General features: G+C 45.3%; 1 protein-coding gene across 5 annotated transcripts in view; it reads left to right on the forward strand.

Moving 5' to 3' along the window:
- CPO (carboxypeptidase O) overlaps window positions 1-11746 on the forward strand; it is a 523455-nt gene extending 511709 nt beyond the window's left edge. For all 5 annotated transcript variants that reach the window (XM_085648890.1, XM_085648886.1, XM_085648887.1 and 2 more), the window contains one exon: window positions 11608-11746. The gene's annotated coding sequence lies outside the window, so the exon portion shown is untranslated. The remainder of the gene's footprint in view (window positions 1-11607) is intronic.
- The last annotated feature ends 2640 nt before the right edge of the window (window positions 11747-14386 follow it).

Genomic DNA, 14386 nt, shown 5'->3' on the forward strand with positions numbered 1-14386 from the left:
ACAAATGTATTAGGTTAAGAAGTAGAAGTGGAGGCTGGGATTTTAGGAGATAGAGAGTAGGAGATTGTTTAGAGTAGGAGGAGGAAAGAAAAAAGAAAAAAAGGAAATAAATAGAAAAATATATATAATATAAAAAAAAAGTAGAGGGTGTACTATTAATTTTAAGATTTTAAGAGTAATTAGGATATTATGGAGATAAATGAGGGAGCACAGTATTCAGGTTAGGGGGATGCCAATCTGAGAAAAATTGTGCAGGAAGAGGTTAAGAGCTGTATGAAGGAGGTTTTGCAGAATGTTTCAAGAAGAAAAAGAAGAACAGTGGAGTGCCCAGAAGATGAGTATTGGTCAATGGAAGAAGAAGAGGGAAGTGGTGTGAAAGGTTATGGTAAGAGACTTAAGAAGACTAAGAATATTGAGGTTGGAGTTAGGTTTCTGGCAAGAAATAAAGGTGTGTCTTGTGCCACAAATGAAGAAGGTGTCCAACATGGCACAAAAGAGGGTGTCCTTGGCGGTACAAATGATGGTGAGAAATCACATGAGGGTGTTTTGGAGCAGGAATATGAAGATGAGGATGATGAGTTTATTTTAGGTGATTATTTTGATGATGGATGGGATATAGATACGGACAAAGTGGAAAAGGAAAGGAAGGAGAAAGGGATTGTTAAGGATCGTCAGGGAGAGGACATGTTCAGTTCTGAGATGATTAGGCACCGCAGAAGCGCAGACTGGTGGCCACTGCCTCATGTGGCAGACGTTTTGAAGCTCTGGGTAAGGAGCCCTTTAGAGAAGGAGGCCAGAGCTGTAATGAGAACAGAGTGCTCTCGACCTGTGGTTGAAAATAAGACCTGTATGACGCAGGATCTGGATCCAGATTTGATCAGTTTTCTGTTCAAGATGAGGCGTTATCCCGGGAAGGGTTTGGAGAGGGCTCCTAAGCAGAGCCAGGATAGTTTACTAGACGTGTTAGGGCCATTGGCCAGTAGTTTGGACATGACGGAGGAGGCCAAAATGAAAATTGTCCTAATAGACAATGAGCTAGTGAGAGGTTGGTCGCAGAGAGCAATTTGTTTCCTCGGGAACACTAACGCATATTTGTATGCATAGAGACGCAAAGCTGTTCAAATGAGGATAAGTCCTAAGTTAGGGGACTTTGCTAAAAATCAATCAATCAATCAGTGACACTTGTAAAGCGCGCTACATACCCGTAGGGTCTCAAGGCGCTGGGGGGGGGGAGGGGGGGGTGCCGCTACTGCTCGAACAGGCAGGTCTTCAGCTTCTTCCTGAAGGAGAGGTGGTCTTGGGTCAGGCGCAGGTCGGTAGGGAGGGAGTTCCAGGTCTTGGCGGCCAGGTAGGAGAAGGACCTTCCTCCTGTAGTCGCTCTTCGGATGCGGGGGACGGCGGCGAGGGCGTGGTTGGCTGATCGGAGGTGGCGTTTGGGAGCGTGGAAGTTGACTCTGCTGTTGAGGTAGCTCGGGCCTTGGTCGTGTAGGGCTTTGTGTGCGTGGGTGAGGAGGCGGAAGGTGATTCTTTTGTTGACGGGGAGCCAGTGAAGGTCTCTCAGATGTCCGGAGATGTGGCTGGTTCGTGGGATGTCGAGGATGAGTCTGGCTGAGGCGTTCTGGATCCGCTGGAGTCTCTTCTGGAGCTTGGCGGTGGTACCGGCGTAGAGGGCGTTGCCGTAGTCCAGTCGGCTGGTGACGAGGGCCTGGGTGACGGTCTTCCTGGTCTCGGTGGGGATCCACCAGAAGATCTTCCGTAGCATGCGTAGGATGTTGAAGCACGCCGAGGAGACGTTGTTGACTTGCCTGGTCATGGAGAGGGAGGAGTCCAGGAGGAAGCCCAGGTTGCGTGCATGGTCTGTCGGTTTGGGTGCGGTGCCCAGGGCGGGAGGCCACCAGGAGTCGTCCCAGGCGGAGGGTGAGGAGCCCAGGATGAGGACCTCCGTCTTGTCCGAGTTCAGTTTCAGGCGGCTGGTCGTCATCCACTCGGCTACCTCTTTCATCCCTTCGTGCAGGTTGGATCTGGCGGCGGCGGGGTCGTTGGTCAGGGAGAGGATCAGTTGGGTGTCGTCGGCGTAGGAGATTATGCTGAGGTTGTGTTTGCGTACGATGGCCGCGAGGGGGCTCATGTAGACGTTGAAGAGGGTGGGCCTCAGAGATGATCCTTGAGGGACGCCGCAGGTGACTTCGGAGGCCTCTGACTTGTACGGTGGTAGGCGGACTCTCTGTGTTCTTCCGTCGAGGAAGGAGATGATCCAGTCCAGCGCCTTGTCCTGGATTCCGATGTTGCTGAGGCGCCGTACTAGGGTGCGGTGGCAGACCGTGTCGAATGCCGCAGAGAGGTCTAGGAGGATGAGGGCCGCTGTTTCTCCATTGTCCATCAGGGCTCGGATGTCATCGGTGGCGGCGATGAGGGCGGTCTCGGTGCTGTGATTGGCTCGGAAGCCGGACTGTGAGGGGTCGAGGGATCCGTTTGTCTCGAGGAAGGCGGCCATCTGCTTGTTGACGGTCTTCTCGATGACTTTGGCTGGAAACGGGAGGAGCGAGATGGGGCGGTAATTCTTGAGGTCGGTGGGGTCCGCTGTAGGTTTCTTTAGTAGGGCGCTGAGTTCGGCGTGCTTCCAGCTCTCAGGGAAGATGGTGGTGTCGAAGGAAGTGTTGATGATGTCTCGCAGGTGGGGTGCGATGACAGCGTCGGCCTTGTTGAAGACGTGGTGAGGGCAGGGGTCGGTCGGTGATCCGGAGTGGATGGAGTTCATCGTGCGGATGGTGTCTTCGGTGCTGATCGGGGTCCAGGCGTGGAGGGTGGTGGTGGGGGGTGGTTGTTCGGTCATGGTGTGCGTTGGTTGGTTGTTGAAGCTGTTATGTATGTCCGCGATCTTGTTGTGGAAGTATGAAGCGAGGGAGTTGCAGAGGTCTTGCGATGGGGTGATGTCGTTGTTTCCTGCGCTGGGGTTGGAAAGCTCTTTCATGATGTTGAAGAGTTCCTTGCAGTTGTGTGCGTTGTTGTCCAACCGGTCTTTGAATGCTGTTTTCTTGGCGGCGCGGATCAGCTGGTGGTGTTTCCGGGTGGCAAGTTTGAAGGAGGTCCTGTTGTCTGGTGTCGGTTCCCTTCTCCAGACTTTCTCGAGGGCTCGGCAGTTCTTCTTGGAGCTCTTGAGTTAGTCGGTGAACCATGGGGCCTTCTTGCTGCCGGGTCTGCTAGGCGGGGTCCTCAGTGGGGCGAGTTCGTCCGCGCAGTTGCTGATCCACTTCGTGAGGTTGTCGGCGGCTTGGCTGGGGTTCGCTGAGCTGGCAGGAGGGTGCTGGTTCAGGGAGGTGGCGAGCTGGTCTGCTGTGATCTTGTTCCAGCTTCTGCGGGCTGCCTGTTGCTGGTGTTGGTGGGTCGTCGTTCTCTTGAAGGTGAAGTGGACGCAGCTGTGGTCCGTCCATTGAAGCTCTGTGGCGTGGCTGAAGTCTATGTCTGTGCTGGATGAGAAGACTGCGTCGAGTGTGTGTCCGGCGAGGTGGGTGGGGGTGGACACCAGTTGCTTGAGTCCCAGGTTGGCGAGGTTGTCGAGCAGGGTGCTGGTGTTGCGGTCGTTGTTGTTCTCCAGATGGAAGTTGAGGTCTCCCAGGAGGATGTAGTCGGCGGAGGGGAGGGCATGCGGGCTGACGAAGTCGGCGATGTCCTCGCTGAATTGTGTGCGTGGTCCAGGGGGTCGGTAGATCAGGGTGCCTCTGAGGGTGGTGTTCGGGTTGGTGTGGATCTGGAAATGCAGGTGTTCGGCGCTGGTCAGGGTGTTGTCGGTGCTGGTCGTGAGACGGATGGTGTTCCTGTGGATGATGGCGATGCCTCCTCCCATCTGGTTGGCGTTTCGGTCCCTCCGGACGACCTTGTAGCCCTCTGGGATAGCGATTGCGATGTCGGGAGCTGAAGAGGCGTTCATCCAGGTCTCCGTGAGGAAGGCGACGTCAGGGGCTGTGGCGTCTAGAAGGTTCCAGAGTTCGATGGCGTGTCTGTGGACGGAGCGGGTGTTGAGCAGGATGCACTTGAGGTGGGTGCTGCTGGTATTCGACTTGGTGGGTGCTGGTGCGAGGCTGGTCCGGATGCAGGTGAACTTGCAGGCGTGGCAGCTGAAAGGTCCGTGGGTACGTCGTGGAGTGGCTTGATGGCATTCTGGGAGTCGGCCGGTGTTGAGTGCGGTGAGGGTGGCGGCGGAGTACGTCAGGCGGGTCGGTCTGGATCTTCGTTGGCCAGGGGTCCTGGCGCTGGGCACGGTCCGGTCGCGGACGGGCGCAGACGGGCTTACCTTTGGCGCGCCTTCGGCGCACAATCGGCGCGCCCGCTGCGCGTGACCGCTGCGCGTTCGCACGGTCGCCATATAAGGCGAAGTGCGCGGGTGGGCGGGGCAGCTGGGAGGCGGGAGCGGGGAGGGAACAGAAAGGAAAAAGGGGCGTGGTCAGCGGTGGTGGCGGGAAGCGGGGAGCGGGGAGGGAAGGCGGAGGGCGGCGAGGTAGGCGGGCAGACAGGCAGGAGAACGCAAAGGGCTGAAACTGACTAGAAAAAATACAGGCACAAAAGTCAGACAAAAGCTGCTAACACGGGAGGAAAATGCAGTTCAAACAAGCACAAATGCTAGACAAAACAAGCACAAAAGTCAGACAAAAGCTGCTAACACGGGAGGAAAATGCAGAAACTGACTAGAAAAAAAAAAAGGAGCTTCAGAGGACCCAAAGGGGTACTTGTTTGGTGAAGCACTGGTGAAGGGAGTTGGTAAGTATGTTTCAACCATTACCAGTCTGGACAAGGCCCAGTCATCTTTGAGAAGGGTCTTTGGAAGAGGTGTTTTTGACTGGTCCAGGGCGAGTTCAGGGGATTTCAGTCCGCAACAGGATTTTACTCCCAAAGAGGAAGAGGGGGCAGGGTATGCCTGGCAAGGGGACAAGCTCAGTTCGCTCACGGATCACAAGGTGAGTACGAAGACTGTTTGTGGTTCTACAACAAGAAAGGTAGGGGGAAGGTTAAAATGGCATGTAAAGAACTGGGAGAACCTAACGGAGGACAGATGGGTTATTCTAACAGTACCAGTTTATGTTTTGGAGTTCTAGGAAAGAAGCAAAGCAGTTGAAGGGACTTTAGGCCATATGTACGAACACATTTTCCCATAGACACAGAATGGGTAAATCCCTTTGATACATCTGGCCCTAAGTCAGTTGATTTTTCAGCAAGAGTTGCAGGATGTTGTAGGAAAAGAGGTAAAGGAGATGTTGCAGAAGGCAGCAATAGAGAAAGTGTCCGAGAGAGATCGGGGATTTGTGAGTACAATTTTTTGGGTGAAGAGGAAGGACATAGATCGGTGACCTGTGATAAATTTGAGAAGGTTGAATCAATTTGTTGTTTACAGACACGATGGTTGGGACTGCTTTATCGGTTTTCTTGCCTCCCGTTTGGACTGGTGTTAGCCCCATGATGTTTTACAAAGATGTTGAGGCCAGTGGCCAGGTTTCTCAGGGAGAGAGGAATACATATGATCATGTAATTGGAAGACATTTTGTTAATGTCTCAGAGTCAAGAGGAGTTGGAGAAGCAGCTGCTCTTAACTATGGATCTTTTGGAAGGATTGGGTTTTTTAATCAACAGGGAGAAGTCGGTTTTGAAGCCCAGTCAAAGTTTAGAATTCTTGGGATTTGTGGAGAACACAATAGAGAAGATACAAAGTTTACCAGATAAGAAGGTGGTAAAGATAAGGTTACAGGTGAAAGGTATGTTAAAGAAAGAGCAAGTCACTCTGAGGGTTTTGGCAAGGGTGATTGGCTTATTTTCCTCTTCTATTCAGGCTGTTTTTCCTGGTCCGCTTCATTACAGGGCTCTGCAGAGATTGAAGGAAGAAGCACTGAGGAAAGGCTTCTGGTATGGAGATCACATTTTACTTTCAGTAGAAGCACGAGAGGAGCTGATTTGGTGGTAGGAAACCTGGAGGCCTGGAATGGCTGTGCAATATTTAGAATGTGTGCAGATTTATAATAGAGACAGATGTGCGTCTCTTTGGTTAGAGGGCATGTTTGGAGGATTAGGAGACAGGCAGGAGATGGTCCTTGGATGTGTAGTCAAAACACATAAATGGTTTGGAGATGAGAACATGTCTATATGTTTAACAGAGTTTTGGAAAAAAGATAAGGAATTTCAATGTTCTATTCATTTTGGACAATGTTTTGTCGGTTCGTTACATAAATGACTTAGGTGGAAGCAGGTCGAGGAATCTGACATGGTTAGCAAAGAGGATTTGCAGTTATTGTCTATAGCAGAAGATAGGGTTACAGGCGGAATATTTTCCAGGTCAGGCTAATGTTGTGGCAGACTGAAATTCAAGGTATCTCACAGATTTCAGCGACTAGAAGCTGAATGTTCAATATTTTAGAGGGTATTTCAAGTTTGGAGTCCGCTGGAGGTGGATTTGTTTACGTCAAGGCTGACATTCCAGTTGAAGTGGTATTACATTTGGAGGCCGAATCTGTTAGCAGAAGAGGTGGATGCATTTCAGCAGGATTGGAGGAAGATTCGGGGGTATGCATGTCCCCCATTTGCAATGATACAGAGGGTTTTGTTAATGGTGAGGAGGTAGAGATGTCAGCTGGTTCTTGTGATGCGTTTTTGGGCAGGACAGGCATGGTTTCCAGGTCTGTTGGAGATGGCGATGGAGGAGCCATTCTTGGTACCAGAGTCAGAGGACATTATTCTGGGGGCAGAAGGAGTTTTTCATCCTTTGGTTTTTGAAGGTGCGTTGAGCCTTCTTGTTGGGAAGATTTCAGGGGAGGAGTGCAGTTTGGAGGACTTTCAGAGCAGTCTCAGGAGTTACTCAGGGAATCTTGGGCACCAGGAACTAGGAAGAGGTATGGTGGAGCATGGAAGAAATGGGTTTGTTGGTGCATGGAAAGGGGTTTGGATCCCATGGAGGCATCTGACATAGAATTGTCGATTTGTTCTATCTTTTTTGTTTCAGAAAGGCTTGAGTTACAGAGAACTATTAATTGTTATAGGTCTGCAATTGCTGCAGGGCATGATTTAGAAGGTGGTTGTTCCAAAGCTAGAGAACCGCTAATCTGTAGGGTTATGCAAGGTGTTAAGTTTTGGAGACCACTAAAGACCTAGATACAATTGCTTGTGGGATGTGAATATGCTTCTTCATTTGTTTGAGGGGTGGCTGATGAATATGTTTTTGAGTTTGAAGCAGTTGTCAGGGAAGTTGGCAACTTTGTTGTGTCTGATTTCGTTCAGGAGAGTTTCTGATGTTAAAGCGTTAGATATGAGGAACAGATGTTATGATGGAGTGATTTTTAGAATAACTAAGAGAATGAAGCATGCCTTCTTCGATATTTTGTCCAAAATTTGAGGAACATCCAAAGTTGTGTGTGGTAAAATGCTTGAGAGTGCATGAGAATAGATTAAAAAGTTCAGAAGGCATGGTGATAATCAGTTGTTTCATATGTGAAGATTTTTAGGCCAGTCACTTCGATGACAATTGCTCGATGGGTGAGGTGTTGTTTGCTTGAGGCAGGTGTAAGTTTGCAGGAGTATGGTGCTCATTCGGTGAGGGGAGCAATAGCAAGCAAGATTTTTATATCAGGTGGACGTTTGGAAGAGAGTTTGCATGTGGCTGATTGGTCAAATGCTGATGTGTTTGCAAATTTTTATTTGAAACCTTTGGGTCACGTGTTGTCTGTAGGTTTATCACAGCTTTGAGCATGCATAATGGTAGCCTCCTGTCTTGCCATGAAATGTAGACTCTCCAAGTTCATGTGGAGAGAATCTGGATTTCATTGAAGACACGGCGGCTAGCATTATCCCTCCCACCCTCCCAGGTAAGAGTTTAGAGGGAGGAGTTGAGTTTAGGAGGTATGTCTTGTTTATATATGAGGCCTCATTGAGGAACAATTTACATTTGTGTTTTTGTTTGTTTCAGATAACCAATAAAGGGAGACATGAGGAATATTTTTATCATTTGGATAAGTTAAAGATTTCTAGTTTTGGGACTGGAGCAGCTTAAAAGATGAAGGTGGCTGCTGTGATGGAATTTATATAGGCTTAAGGGACATTCTAAGTTCTGGAATTTTTGGTATTGGTGACGTAATACTTTGAAGTGCTGCAAGGAGCTGGCAATAAAATAAAAGTTATATGCATAATGCTAGCCTCCTTGTCTTTAATGAAATCCAGAGTTTCTCCACACAAAATTGGAGAATCTACATTCCTCACACTGCTAGATAATACTATTGGCTCAAGTATAGTATCAAAATTACTACCAGAAAGTAGATGAAATAATACACAGAGATGTTTATGATCACTTTAAAATCCAGAAATCATTCCATTTAATCTACTCTAGCACAATCCCTTAGGTTTACAAATATTTAATTACTTCTATTTTGTCAGGAGCGGCCAATACATGTTATGTGCAATGGGGAATCTCACTTCCTAATCTTACTAAGTCAACACTTCGAGACTGCCAATGTATCTAGTAGCAGCCCTAGCTTCTTACATTTTATTCCTGAAGGCAACATAAATGCCGCATTCTGTGTATCACACTCCAAGGCCCTGCCATCTCAGTTGACCAATTCATCACTGAAGTCACACACTAAAATCTTATATAATCTTTAGCATTACATTAATAGGTAGCACTATTACCTAAAAGGTGTCCAGCTTTGGACTAACCTCTAGTTTTGAAGGTGGATATTGAATTTATAGTCATTAATCAAGTCTATCACTGCCATCCAACCTTAGTTAATCACAAATATATTTCAGTAAGCACTTCAATATGTGGATTCTACCTTTAGCAGGAGATTACTTGATATCCAAATTACAAGGCTTCCAGGAAGACTGCCATGAAGCCCCTTATTTTCTCTTACACACTACCTGTATATCCTTCTTAGTGACATATGACATACCTAGTCCGGTGTAAACAACACTTTTGTGTCTGAGTAAGCTGATCTTGAGTGTTATCCAATTTGTCCGAAGCGAACTAATTCTATGCCATTGGAAATTCAAGCTGCTTGTGTAGGAAAGGACCTAATTTAAAACTATACTTCACAAAGACCTCCTCTACCATGGTCCCAGCTATATCATCAAAACTGTCACACTTTACTGTCCGACTAGATATCTAAAGTCCGCCTATCACTATCCATTCACAGTTTGCCCTGTGAAGTACAAATATTCAGTAGGGAATTAGATTGCTTCATTTACAAATCTTCCTTTGGTCGAAAGATGCCTAGCCTCGCTTCAGCCAATGGTCCTGCCGCAAATTAATCTCTTCCAATCGGGCATTGCACCGCTGATAAATTTGGGTTTTGATTTGCTGACTTCAGAGTGCAATAATTAGTGGATCGACAGGACCGAGGATGAAAGGGCCTAGGCTTTACCCAGAGCTAGGTGACCTTGAGTGAATCTGATCTTATTGCTGAGCTGAGAGCACTGACTGTGTCCTTTTTTACACACATGCTTTGAGCCGTTTTCCAAACCTGGCCACTCAGAAACACATGGACTGTCCACAAACCTCTGGTTTTATTGGACCAATCAATTTAGGGACCAAACCATAAGAGTGCACATCACTTGAATTGCAATCTCAAGTCTATTACTTAGGTCCTTAGAGTGTTGATAAATTATTTTCAAAAGTCCCAGATGAAGACACTTAAGGAGGCTGTAGTTATTTCATTATTAACTTAGGATAATTTCAGGTGACACCTGTTTGGTAACACTGTCACTTCAGCATAGCTATAATACAATAGATAGAAAGAAGAAAGGAAAAATATTCTGGTCAGTGTATGTTTGCACTCCAATTAAAATCATGCCATGATTTATTATGAATGAGATTTTAAATTCTAGGAGAATTAAACCACAAACCTGCGTTAAACCACAAAGAAGAGTACTTCAAAATTTTGCAAAACATAAAAATGTTTTTAGTATTAAAAGATGACTAATATTTCTTACTTTATAGGTCAAACTGTGCTCAATTAAAACTTATTATCATATCAAAGTTAAGAGACAAAATAAGTAAAAATATGTTACCGAACGATTCATTGCACCAGTAAATTTATATCAGGGGCCTTAAGAAGTTTATCACGTTTTTTGTCATGAAATCTGTCCTTATAATGTTTATTTTAGTGCATACTGATCTCTCAATTCCTAGAATTTGTTTTACTACATTTACTTTGATTATTTCCATTACATTCCAGCCTTGTAAAAGTGGGGAACAGGTGTGGGTTTAGGAATAACAAAGCATCAACAATAAAATACTTACCATTGAACAAAATCTTTAAGTGCCTCCGACTGGTATTTTATTTATGATTTTAGTGAGTTGCCAGAACTACCAAGCCTTCTTCTTCCTAGCACCCTATGGGTTGGTCTAATGCTACTATAAGCAGGATTCCTATATGTTTCTCTGTATTTTTATGGCAGTTCCTCTTGTATTGTGATGTAAGGTAAGGTAAGGTGGCTTTGTAGAGCGCCGCTAGTCACCTGTAAGGGTATACAAGCGGATTAAATCATATCTCTGTGATTCTCGATAGTGTTAAATCTTTTGTTATCAGTCTATATTCCTATGCTGGTGATAGACAGCTACATCTGGGGTTGTTTTTCAATCCAGGCAGCATTAGTCGATGCTCTTAAACTGACTAAATTTAATCCAAAATGCAATCCCTGGCTGACTTCAGGTTTCACCCTAAAACTGAGGCGATACGCCTGGCCAGAGACCTCTCTTTAGAACCACATTTAAACACGGCCAAAAGTGAGTGGAGTCATCAATGTTGCTGCCACAAAGCCTCTATGATGTCTTGATAAAGCCACACTAATAGTGTCCTTAAAATGATCAAACGTGGACTACGCAAATAATATCTATCAGGACCCAGAAATGTCCTTCAAAAGCGTGGCCCGAGATTAGATCTTGGTAATCATTCAAAGGGAGGTGAACTGCCAAACAATGTTCTCAACCAGACAGTCTGGGCACACTGGCATGCGCAATGCCATCTCAGAAAAGTACCTCCCGATATATGTGCAGTAAATTATGCAATTAAACTACTCACTACTGCCTGTGATACCCAACTGGTGTCTGCTTACTTTCTTATCAGCTAACCAAGCAAACAAAGCCGCACAATTGCGCGTTCTTTCAGTAGGAGGCAGTGGTTGCTTAACTTGTGCAGGGTGGTTGGTTGTAGGGGGTGGGCTCGCACACTCATTTGTGGGGTCAAGAACTTATTTCTCACCATCAGGCTTTGATCCAGAGCAGCAGAGAGAGATGCAGGAAATAGAGAAAGGCAAAGATAGAAAATAGGGATAGTAGGAAACAGCCTGGACGAAAAACCGTTCCAGAGTGAGAAAAAGAAGCAGGAAATGTAAGGTGGGGAAGAAAGGTACATAAAAAAAAACTACATGGCATACCATAAGCCCTAAAATCCTTTTACTCTCCCGCATTTCGTGAACAGGCTGTTTAAGGCAATTACTGTAGGATATACTATTTCCTGGATGAATGTAAGACAATTTGAAAGTCAATTTTCATGGCATTTAAAAAGTCTCAGCTGAGCTGGATTTATTTAACTTGTTAATGTAGTTGATAAGTGCAGAATTTTTTTTATATTTCTTCAGGAATGTTACCGAACACAAACATCTTTGCAGTCATCAGAAAAGTTCGTCAGTTGAAGCAGAAGAAGGAATAAGGAATCTGTTATTACCTTTTCATTTTGTGTTAGTGGTATTCAGTTTATAAACATGTTTTCTTCATCAAGTTTACTGCAAGGAAAATACGTATTTTTGGTAATATGGTTAAAGTTTGTTTTTTCTATGTATTAAGAATTTTGCCCCAGTCCTTCGATGTAGTAGCAGAGTGCAATACCAGCCAAAGAGTGGACTTTTTGAGAGTGACGAAAGTATGCAAACTCAACAAACCTCCCTACTTCCTCCTTGGGATTTAAAAATACCAGCTAGTAAGTGGGAGAATTAATTGGCCATTACATGCATGCCAAAACTACTGATTTAGGCAGGACACTCCTTATTTTCTAAATTATTAATATTATTACTTTCGCATTTCCTCTTGAATATTCATCCACCACAATGCAAGTTAATGGGGAAATTAGTTTGTCCTGACTTCTTTCTCTAAATCTTCTTCTTAGGCGTCCCCAAATGTTGCCATGTAAAGCATTATATATAGTTAAGCTCACAACATGAATCCATGTCATCAAGGACACAGTCCTCCTAGTGTAGTCATTTATCTAACAACCTAGGGGCATATTTACAAGCCCCTTGCGTGACTTTTGCGCTGCAGTTGCGTCCCTTTTTTTACGCAACAGCGGCGCAAACAATGCGGCCTATTTACAACGTGACGCATCTAGGGAGATGTGTCACGTTGTAAAGCCCTGCATCACATTATACTAGGGTGGCCGTTCCCACGCAGGAAGGCCTCATAAAAGTGACGCAGTGAAATCTACAAGATTTTACTGCGTGACTTTTAGGATGCCACTGCGTCAAAACTTAGGAGTGACGCAGTGTATTGGGAATAGGCCGCAACACGCATTGCTGGAGTTGCGCCGTGCTTGCGACACAACTCCAGCAATGCGTGACTTTTCCATCAACAGATGCGTCAGAATTTTTGTCGCATCTATCAATCTTTGCGCCATGGTGCGCCGTATTGTAAATACGGCGCATCCATGATGGCGCAAGGGTTTTGCATGGTGGCGCAGGGAAAGTGACGCATCTCTACAGATGCGTCACTTTCTTGTAAATCTGCCCCCTAATGTTTTCTGGGAGTTGTAGTCCTGTTTCTCTTCAGTTGATCCAACTAAACACACATTAAAGCATCAATTTGCTAAAAGTAAAGTCCAGGACTGGAGCACTGCGTCCTTGGTGACACGGAATGGCCTTCTGGCTTTGATTATAATAGGGGACTGATGACCTCCTGCACTGCCTCAGAGATCAGTATGCACTCTACCACTTGTTATACATCTGGAAACATCAGCTTGCCAACTAATTTGATTTGAGGGCACACAATCTCTCCCCTGTGTTGTGAAAACTCGCACATTCCTTATTGAAAGGAGTTTCAATTAGAGATCTGGTTTTCCTGAAGGTATACTCCGCAGTAGGTAGGGGGCGCAGATCTCTGTTTATTATTTCCTCTCACTGAAATTAAGAGAGAGCACCTTCAGGTGCAGAATTAAAGAAACTGCTTCCCTTGCAAGGAAGAAAAACCACAGGAGTAAAACCCATAGACCAAACTGAGATCTGGGTGAACACAATGTAAATACAACAATATCTCAGCTGGATTTATTAGGATTAATTCAATATGTATATCCAAGATATTACGACAAAGAAAAGAAACGAGAGGCTTCACAATAATTATTCAATGTGCTCTTGGGCATCATATATTTACAAGAAGATCAAGAATTATTATGTACAAAACAATAGTTACAGCACTAAAAAGTGACTGCGCAAGTGACAATGTGAAAGGACAACAACAGCTGGTGGCGCAGAAAATACAAAATATAAACAAGATTTAACGGTACGCCCCCCCCTTTTTTCCATCATGTTTTACGATTTGTTCTCTCCTGCTACCTTCCTCTGCCCTGTTTCATTTTCTCCTAGCCGCTCACAAACTTTCTTTTGATTTATACAGCACTCTTTTCAACTAGGCCACCCAGGTCCTGATGATGATCCGTAAATAACCGGATCGAAACGTCGTCGACCCTTGTCCACCAGCTTACATACGCCTTCGGCGCTTCTTGAATTTTGGTTCTCCTCAAAATATTGTAAATGACAAATAATGTATTGTAAATAATTTTTGTATGAACCGTTTAATCTTGTTTATATTTTGTATTTTCTGCGCCACCAGCTGTTGTTGTCCTTTCACATTGTCACTTGCGCAGTCACTTTTGTGTCACAAGCACTATGTACACTGTTCTTTAGGGTTGTCTTGGCATTTATGCCTATTAGTGCTGTCACTATTGTTTTGTACATAATAATTCTTGATCTTCTTGTAAATATATGATGCCCAAGAGCACATTGAATAATTATTGTGAAGCCTCTCGTTTCTTTTCTTTGTCGTAATATCTTGGATATACATATTGAATTAATCCTAATAAATCCAGCTGAGATATTGTTATATTTACATTCCCTTGCAAGGAAGGCAGAGGACCCTCTGCTAAATATTAGACTGCATCAATAAAACCCTTCCAGGAGCCACCCCTTGATCCCAGGCTCTGGCTCACGAGCCTGCAGAGAAGCTGTCAATGTTGTTCATGTCCTGGGACCTGTTGGACACATTGTCCATTCACTAACTGATGTTCAGCATAACTTGTATGAATTGGTCATATAAATAAGATTTCAATCCTCTCTTTTGCTGCCATGTGACAATTTATTTTTTAGATATCTATAA

This window comes from Triturus cristatus, chromosome 3_2, assembly GCF_964204655.1.
Source record: "Triturus cristatus chromosome 3_2, aTriCri1.1, whole genome shotgun sequence".
Classification (NCBI taxonomy): Eukaryota; Metazoa; Chordata; class Amphibia; order Caudata; family Salamandridae; genus Triturus; species Triturus cristatus.